Below are 8,564 nucleotides of genomic sequence, written 5' to 3'. Positions count from 1 at the left end.
TGTTGATGCCATTTGTGCTCAGAACAGAACAAAGCTCTCGTGGGAACAGAATTATTACTAATTTTAATTTTTCAGTATAACCATTAGCATCTTTGCTCCAATCGTAGAGCAGCCGAGTCCTGGTGATATGGGTTGTTTTTGTGCTGTTGGAGATGACAATGTCACACTTGTTTTAGTGTATTTTTCACATTTTTCCATGAGTTGCCTGAAGTCATTCATTTAGTGGGTTATTGCCTTGGATTGTGTTTAACTGCTCTCAAGACTTCTGGAAATATTTGAAGCATGGGACAGGTGTGGCCAGCCTAGCCACCTTCTTATTCTTATCCCCACAAATGATCAGTCTAGCAGTTCAATTAAGAGAAAATGCTTCCTAGCAAACTACTAGCCTGTTTGCTGAATGAGGTACTGTGGCATGGAAAATGGGGCCAGCCCTTGCAGTATTTTAGTTGAATTCACCTGCCTAATATTAAATAAAATCTCCACTTGTCATCATTGGAAAGTAGAGAGAAGAGGGCAAAAGCAGAAAGAAGATGTCGAAAACACACCAATAAGCAAGCCCTATTCTCTAACTTCTGACCCAAGGACCATCACTTTGCTAACAAGAATTTTCAATGGATTGTAGCAATTCTTCCTTCTTATTCTATTTTCTTGTTTTTTTTTCTTTCAGCTTTTATTTTAGGTTCAGTAGGTACATGTGCAGGTTTGTTACAAGGGTAAATTGCATGTTACTGGAGTTTGGTGTACAAATGATCCCATCACCCAGGTAGGGAGCATAGTACTGGATGGTTTTTCAACCTTTACTCCCTCTCACCATCTCATCCTCCCCTCTCTAGTAGTCTCAGGTTTCCATTGTTCTCATGTTTATGCCCATGTGTACTCAATATTAGCTCCTACTTATGAGTGAGAACATGTGATATTTAATTTTCTGTTCCTGCCTTAGTTTGCTTATGATAATGGTCTCCAGCTTCATCTATGTTATTGCAAAGGACACAATTTCATTCTTTTTTATGGTTGCATAGTATTCCATAGTGGGTATATACCACATTTTCTTTATTCAGTCCACCATTGATGAGCATCTAGGTTGATTCTATGTCTTTGCTATTGTGAATAGTGCTGTAATGAACATTTGTGTGTGTGTGTCTTTTTGGTAGAATGATTTATTTTCCTTTGGGTAAGATTGCAGTGTCAAATGCTAGTTCTGTTTTGAGTTCTTTGAGAAATCTCCAAACTGCTTTCCACAGAGGCTGAACTAATTTCCATAACAACCAATAGTGTATAAGTGTTCCCTTTTCTCTGCAACCTTACCAGAACGTGTTATTTTTAGACTTTTTAATAATAGCCATTCTAACTGGCATAAGATGGTATTTCATTGTGGTTTTGATTTGCATTTTTCTAATGATTACTGATGTTGAGCTTTTTTTCATGTATTTGTTGGCCACATGAATGTCTTCTTTTGAGAAGTGTCTGTTCATGTCCTTTGCCTATTTTTAAATGAGATCATTTGTTTTTTGATCATTGAATTTTTAAGTTCCTTATAGATTTTGGATATTAGACATTTGTCAGATGCATAGTTTGTGAATATTTTCTCCCATTCTGTACATTGTCTGTTTACTCTAGTGAAAATTTCTTTTGCTGTGCAGAAGCTCTTTAATTTAATTAGTTTCTACTTGTCAATTTTTGGTTTTGTTGCAAATGCTTTTGTGGACTTAGACATAAATTATTTCCCAAGGTCCATGTCTGGAATGGTATTTTCTAGTTTTTCTTCTAGAATTTTAATAGCTTTACATTTTACATTTGAGTTTTTAATCCATCTTGAGTTAATTTTTGTATATGGTGAGAGGTAGGGGTCCGGATTCAATCTTCTGCATATGCCTACCAAGTTATCCCTGAACAATTTGTTGAATAAATAACAGAAGTCAATTTACCATTGCTTTTTATTGTCAATTTTGTTGAAGATCAGGTGGTTATAGGTGTGGCTTTATATCTGGGTTTTCTCTCCTGTTCCATTGGTCTATGTGTCTGTCTTTTTACCAGTATCATGCTGTTTTGGTTACTGTAGCCTTATAGTATAGTTTGAAATCTTGTAGTAAGACGCTGCCAGCGTTGTTCTTTTTGCTTATAATTGCTTTGGCTATTTGGACTCTTTTATGGTTCCATATGAATTTTAGAATCATTTTTTCTAATTCTGTGAAAAATGACATTGGTAGATAGGAATAACATCGAATTTGTAAGCTTTGGGCTTATGGCCATTATAACAATATCGATTCCTCTAATCCATGAGCATGTAATGTTTTTTCATTTGTTTGTGTTATCTCTGATTTATTTCAACAGAATTTTGTAATTCTCATTGTAGAGATCTTTCACCTCCTTGGATAGCTGTATTCCTAAGTTTTATTAAAAAATCATTTTTCTGGTTATTATATATGGGATTATGTTCTAGATTTGGCTCTCAGCTTGAACGTTATTGGTGTATAGAAATGTTACTGAGTTTTGTACATTGATTTGGTAACCTGAACCTTTAGTGAAGTCATTTATCAGTTCTAGGAGCCTTTTGGTAGATTTCTTGAGGGTTTTCTAGGTATAGTATTGCATTTTCAGTAAAGAGAGATAATTTGATTTCTTCTTTTCCTATCTGGAGGCTTTTTATTTCTTTCTTTTGCCTGATTGCTCTGGCTAGAACTTTCAGTACTATTTTGAATAGGAATAGTGAGAATAGGCATCCTTGTCTTGTTCCAGTTCTCAAGGGGAATACTTCCAGTTTTTGCCCATTCAGTATGATGTTGGCTGTGGGTTTGTCATAGATGGCTCTTGTTATTTTGAAGTATGTTTCTTTGATGCCTAGTTTGTTGAGGGTTTTTTTAACATGAAGGGGTGTTGAATTTTATTGTAAGTCTTTTCTGCATTTATTGATATGATCATATGATTTTTGTTTTTAATTCTCTTCACATGGTGAATCACACTGATTAATTTGTGTATGTTGATCTAACCTTGCATCCTGGGGATAAAGCACACTTGATCATGATGAATTAACTTGTTGATATGCTGCTGGATTCAGTTTGCTAGTATTTTGTTGGGCCAGGTTTTGGTATCAGAATGATGCTGGCCTTGCAGAATGAGTTAGGGAGAAGTCCCCCTCTCCCTGATTTCTTGGAATAATTTTAGTAGGATTTGTACTAGTTCTTTGTTGTATGTCTGGTAGAATTCAGCTGTGAATCTGGTCCAGGACTTTTTTAGCTCTTAGGTTTTTTAAATTACTGATTCAGTTTTGGAACTTGTTATTGGTCTGTTCAGGGTTTCAGTTTCTTTCTGGTTTATTCCTGGGAGGTTGTGTGTTTCCAGGAATTTGTCCATTTCTTCTAGGTTTTCTAGTTTATGTGCATAGAGGTGTTAGTAATGGTCTCTGAGGACTTTTTGTTTGGTGGGGTCAGTTATAATGTCATCTTTGTCATTTCTGATTGTGCTTATTTGGATCTTCTCTTGTTCTTTCTTTGTTAACCTAGCTAGTGGTGTATCATCCTTATTTATTATTTGAAAAAACCAAACTTTTGGTTTCATTGATCTTTTTAATAGATTTTTGAGTCTCAATTTCATTCAGTTCTACTCTGATTTTGGTTATTTCTTTTTTTCTGCTAGCTTTGGGGGTTAATTTGCTGTTGTTTTTCTGGTTCCTCTAGATATGATGTTAGGTTGTTAATTTGAGATCTTTCTAACTACTTGATGTATGCATTTAGTACTATAAACTTTCCTTTTAACACTGTTTTAGTGGTTTTCTAAAGACTTTGGTGTATTGTATCATTGTTTTCATTAGTTTCAAAAAGTTTTTTATTTCTGTCTTAATTTTGTTTGTTACCCAAAAGCTATTCAGGATCAAACTGTTTAATTTCTGTATAATTGTATTGTTTTGAGAGATCTTGATATTGATTTCTGTTTTTTTTTTTTTTTTTTTGCACTGTCATTTAAGAGGGTGGTTAGTATGATTTCAGTTTTTTAACAATTTATTGAGACTTGCTTTACAGCTGAGCATGTGGTTGATATTGAGTATGTGCCATATGCAGATAAGAAAAATGTAATTCTGCTGTTGTTTGGTGGAGTATTCGGTAGATGTCTATTAAATCCGATTAGTCAAGTGTTGAGTTTAAGTCCAGAATATCTTTGTTAGTTTTCTGCCTTGATGATGTGTCTAATGCTGTCAGTGGGGCTGTTGAAGTCTGCCACTATTATCGTGTGGCTAAGTCTCTTTTTAAGTCTCTAAGAACTTGTCTTATGAATCTGCGTGCTCCAGTGTTGGGTGCGTGTATATTTAGGATAGTTGAGTCTTCCTGTAGGACCATTTATCATTATGTAATGCCCTTCTTTGTCTTTTTTGATCATTTTGGTTTAAGGTCTTTTTGATCTGACATAAGACTAGCAATCCCTGCTCTTTTTTGTTTTCTGTTTGCATGATAGATCTTTCTCCATCCCTTTGCTTTGAGCCTATGGGTGTTATGTGTGAGATGGATCTCTTGAAGTCTGCAGACAGTTGGGTCTTTGTTCTTTATCCAACTTGCTACTCTATGTCTTTTTAATGGGGCATTTAGCCTGTTTACATTCAAGGTTAATATTGATAGATGAGGGTTTCATCCTATCATTATGTTGTTGGCTGGTCGTTAGGTAAACTTGATTGTATAGTTGCTTGCTAGTGTCAGTGGGCTACGTAGTTAAGTGTGCTTTTCTTTTTCACTTAAAAGAAAGTTTTTATTAACAAAAGTTTTTCTGAATCTACTTTTCAACTTTAGTATTAAATAGTCCGAAGGTTTCATTTATGAACACTTATTCCAGTTTAATCCTCTTAAATACATTTGCTTGCTGTGTATTTATGTTTAACAGGTAAAAGCTATCAATTACCAGCTATTTCAAAAAAGGCAACTAACTACACTGGAAAATGAAAATTTATAGAATTTTATCATTAGATCAGAGTTTAAAAGATCAAAAGATAAGGATTTGTTTAAAAATCTCTTATCTTTAGAGCATTACACCTTTTTCAGAACAGGTATAATTTGCAGAAAGTATACAAGGCAGATTTTCACCAAATATCAATTATTTAGTGATTTTTTTTTAGCTGAAATGTTATTTCACTTGTAAAAACTATCTCTGGTTACAAAAAAGAATCAGAAACCTTATTAAATTTAACCTGCTTTTACAAATGTCTTAAGAATTCTTAGGCTAAACAATTTTTAAGTAGAAAAATGATAGTTTAAAAATAGTTTGTTATACTATTGCTGTGGTTTATGTATATATATTAACTGGTTTCTTTGATAGGAAACATGACGAGAAGTTTATCACACATTAAGCACAGTAAAATAAAGGCAAGAGTTAATCATCTTGTAGCAAAAATACTCTCTATGCAACAATTGCAAATGTCAAAGCTATTATTTAGTGGTTGATAATTGCCTGCTACAAAATATAAAACTAAGTACATTTACTGAATTGTTTTTCAATTTGAAGTTGCCCTCTGACATCCCAAATAAGGAATCCCCATAAATAAAAGCTGCAGTACAATTCACTTAGTGGTTAGTTTCAGGCCAAGCCTCCCCCCACCATTATCCTTGTTCTTCCTCACCACCCCCAAATCCTGCAGTGACACTGTATCATTAAAAACATTAAGTACCTGAGGTTTATGCTTCAGAGCAAGACATCATTTGAGTAATTTCAAATGATATGCAGCTCCTTCATGTAAAAAAGATGTTTTTTGGTCACAATTACTTCAAAAAGTGATTATATTCAAATAATCTGACATATCATACCTTAGCAATTACAAAACCATGATTTTGACACATGAAAATTTTTAAGTTAGGCAAATGTGAAATGCTAAAAGATGTGAACAGCTGTTCTTCTATTTAAGTTAGAGCACTGCAAAACCCAGGTAATGACTTTATTTTTTTTTTCAGTAAACATAACCAGCCCATGGTACAGCATACTAAATCACAAAGTGCAAATCCAAGGAAGTTAATACCTTTACTAAGATACAAAACTTTGGCAAATCAATACAGTACTCTGTAATGAAACCATACTTTTGTTGGAGTCTTGTTACTTTAGTGATAATTTTCACTCCAAAAATATTTAAGTACCAAATCAAAACACTGGTTTTGAATGGTGGTTTATAGCACGGCAAGTTATTTTACACAAAATATATTTTAAAACTACACAATTTCTCCTTTTAAGTGAGTTCCCTTGTACAAGCTGTTGAAGTGTACAGCAGCAGGGCAATGGGCATCTGTAGGAGGTGGCTCTGCTCTGTTCTGGGGTTGGTCCAAAGTCAAGTGGAATTCCAATATATGAAAAGCTTGAAAATTCTACCTTAAGGAGATTCAATATCAATACCAATTTCCAAGGAGTTCTTGTTGAATTTTCACAGAAAGACTGGAACCCTCAAAATCAGATAGTAATTTCAAACAACATTAATTTCAGATGATCCCTTTTATTTAGAGGCCCTGAATCCATTTTGATCAAAAATCACATAGACTTACACCAGCTTATCAAAAAAAAAAAAAAAAAACTACCTAAAATATAGTTGTATTTTTAAAATAACAAATAAATATACAGTCAGCTTGGAGACACCTGGGCTACCCAACGTTATCTACCAACTGTCATGATCACTTCTCTGCAAATGCTGCTGCCGCCATTGGAGTCCTTATGCTTCCTTTTGCTGAGGCTGTCAGTTCCTCAGTCTCAGCATTTAATTTATATATTGCCCATTCTATTGCTTCTCGACCTTTACTAGCATTTGAGGATATCATACTTGCCATCAGTGCTTCAAAGTAACTGCTGAGGCTAATTCTTTTCATGGTGATTATGGCTTCTTGAGTCAAAATAGTTTTTTCTGGGTCCTGAGGATGTGCTTTGTATATAAGTCTCTCATCTACTGAAACCATATTTGTAAATGAAATATTAGTAGATTTAAGTTTCATTGTTTTCTCTACAGGATCAACTACAGAATGTTCTTGCATGTATGTTTTCATTCTTGTTGCACCAATAAGAAACTTCACAATGGAAGGTAGTCCCCACTCTGTGCTGAGAAGTCTGTGGCTGTGTAACTTTCCAGAGGGATCTATATGTCTGTCCAATACATCAACTCCAACCACAGTTGGTTCATAGGGTTTGGGTATTTCTGCATTGCAGCTGTTGTAACAGTTTCCCACGGATGGTCAAAGACGTTCTCCAAAGTTCAGATCTTCATGGTGCCGGCGGCCTGAGTGATGTATGGGTGGTGCTAGGGACAATGAGGCACAGAGGTTACACTGGCCCCTGCCCCCTGACACCCGTAAGTGTGTGTGTGTTTTTTTTTGATGGCAGAAATCTTTCTTTTGTTGTCATATTTAGCACTTCCTTAAGGACCTTATGTAAGGCAGGCCTAGTGGTAAAACATTTCCTTATTATTTGCTTGTTTGAAAAGGATTTTATTTCTCCCTTGCTTATGAAGCTTAGTTTGACTGGATATGAAATTCTTGGTTGGAAGTTCTTTTCTTTAAGGACGCTGAAAATAGGCGCCCAATCTCTTCTAGCTTGTAAGGTTTCTGCTGAAAGGTCCAGTGTTAACCTGATGGGGTTTTCTTTTTAAATGACTGGCCCCTTTTCTCTACCTTTAAGATTTTTTCCTTTCCTATTGGTCTTGGACAATCTGATGACTGTGTCTTGGAAATGGTCATGCTGTATAGTATCTTGCAGGGGTTGTCTAAATTTTTTGAATTTGCATGTCAACCTCTCTAGCATGATTGGGAAAATTTTTATAAATTATATACTGAAATATGTTTTCCAAGCTGCTAACTTTCTTTCCTTCTCTTTCAGGAATGTCAATGAGTCATAGGTTTGGTCTCCTTACATAATCCCGTATTTCCTGGAGGTTTTGTTCATTTTTAACAATTGCTTTTTCTATATTTTGTCTGCTTGCATTGATTTGAAGGAGCAATCTTCAAGCTCTGAGATTTTTTTCCTCAGCTTGGACTATTCTGTTTTTAATACTTCCATTGTATTCCAAAATTGCTGTAGTCAATTCTTCAATTCTAGAAGTTCAGTTTGAATCTTTCTTAAAATGGTTATATCATCTTTCAATTCATGGATCATTTATGTTGAATATGGTTGATTGACTTCAACTATAAGTTGGACAAGCCTTAGTATAGCACTCCTGAGCTGTGTCCTCTAGCCCTAGGTGTCTGGGACCATCCCCATGCCTTTGCCCTCTGGCCCCTCTAGGTTGAGCACTGGCTGTATTGAGGTTGGAGGGTTGATGTGCTCCTAGGTCACTGGCAAAAGTGCTCTGTTGGTGGCTACTGGCTAAAGTGCTGCATCAGGAATTGCCAGCAAAAGCACTCCAGCAAGACAGCTGGGGGACCATTGGTGAAAGTGCTCCAGTAGACCAGTGGGGGCCACAAGTGAAAGTGCTATGGTGGGGTGGCAGGGGCCACCAGTAATAGCACTATGGCGTTGGTGATTGGCAAAAGTGCTCTGGCAGAGCAGGGGAGGCTTTACTCTGTGCCTGATTTCATGGAAGTGGCTAGGAAGGGACCCTGGGAGGGACCAGTGGATGG

At 35.7% G+C, this 8,564-nt stretch overlaps 1 pseudogene across 1 annotated transcript; it reads right to left on the bottom strand.

The window, feature by feature from the left end:
* Window positions 1-6,486: 6,486 nt before the first annotated feature.
* Window positions 6,487-7,216, bottom strand: LOC111550197 (annotated as a pseudogene). The gene has a single exon (XR_002733961.2). The product of XR_002733961.2 is annotated as a PRELI domain containing protein 3B pseudogene (transcript).
* Window positions 7,217-8,564: the final 1,348 nt, after the last annotated feature.

This window comes from Piliocolobus tephrosceles, chromosome 8, assembly GCF_002776525.5.
Source record: "Piliocolobus tephrosceles isolate RC106 chromosome 8, ASM277652v3, whole genome shotgun sequence".
Taxonomy (NCBI): domain Eukaryota; kingdom Metazoa; phylum Chordata; class Mammalia; order Primates; family Cercopithecidae; genus Piliocolobus; species Piliocolobus tephrosceles.
Note: the sequence above shows the minus strand (reverse complement) of the source record. Positions and strands in the feature narration are given on the sequence as shown.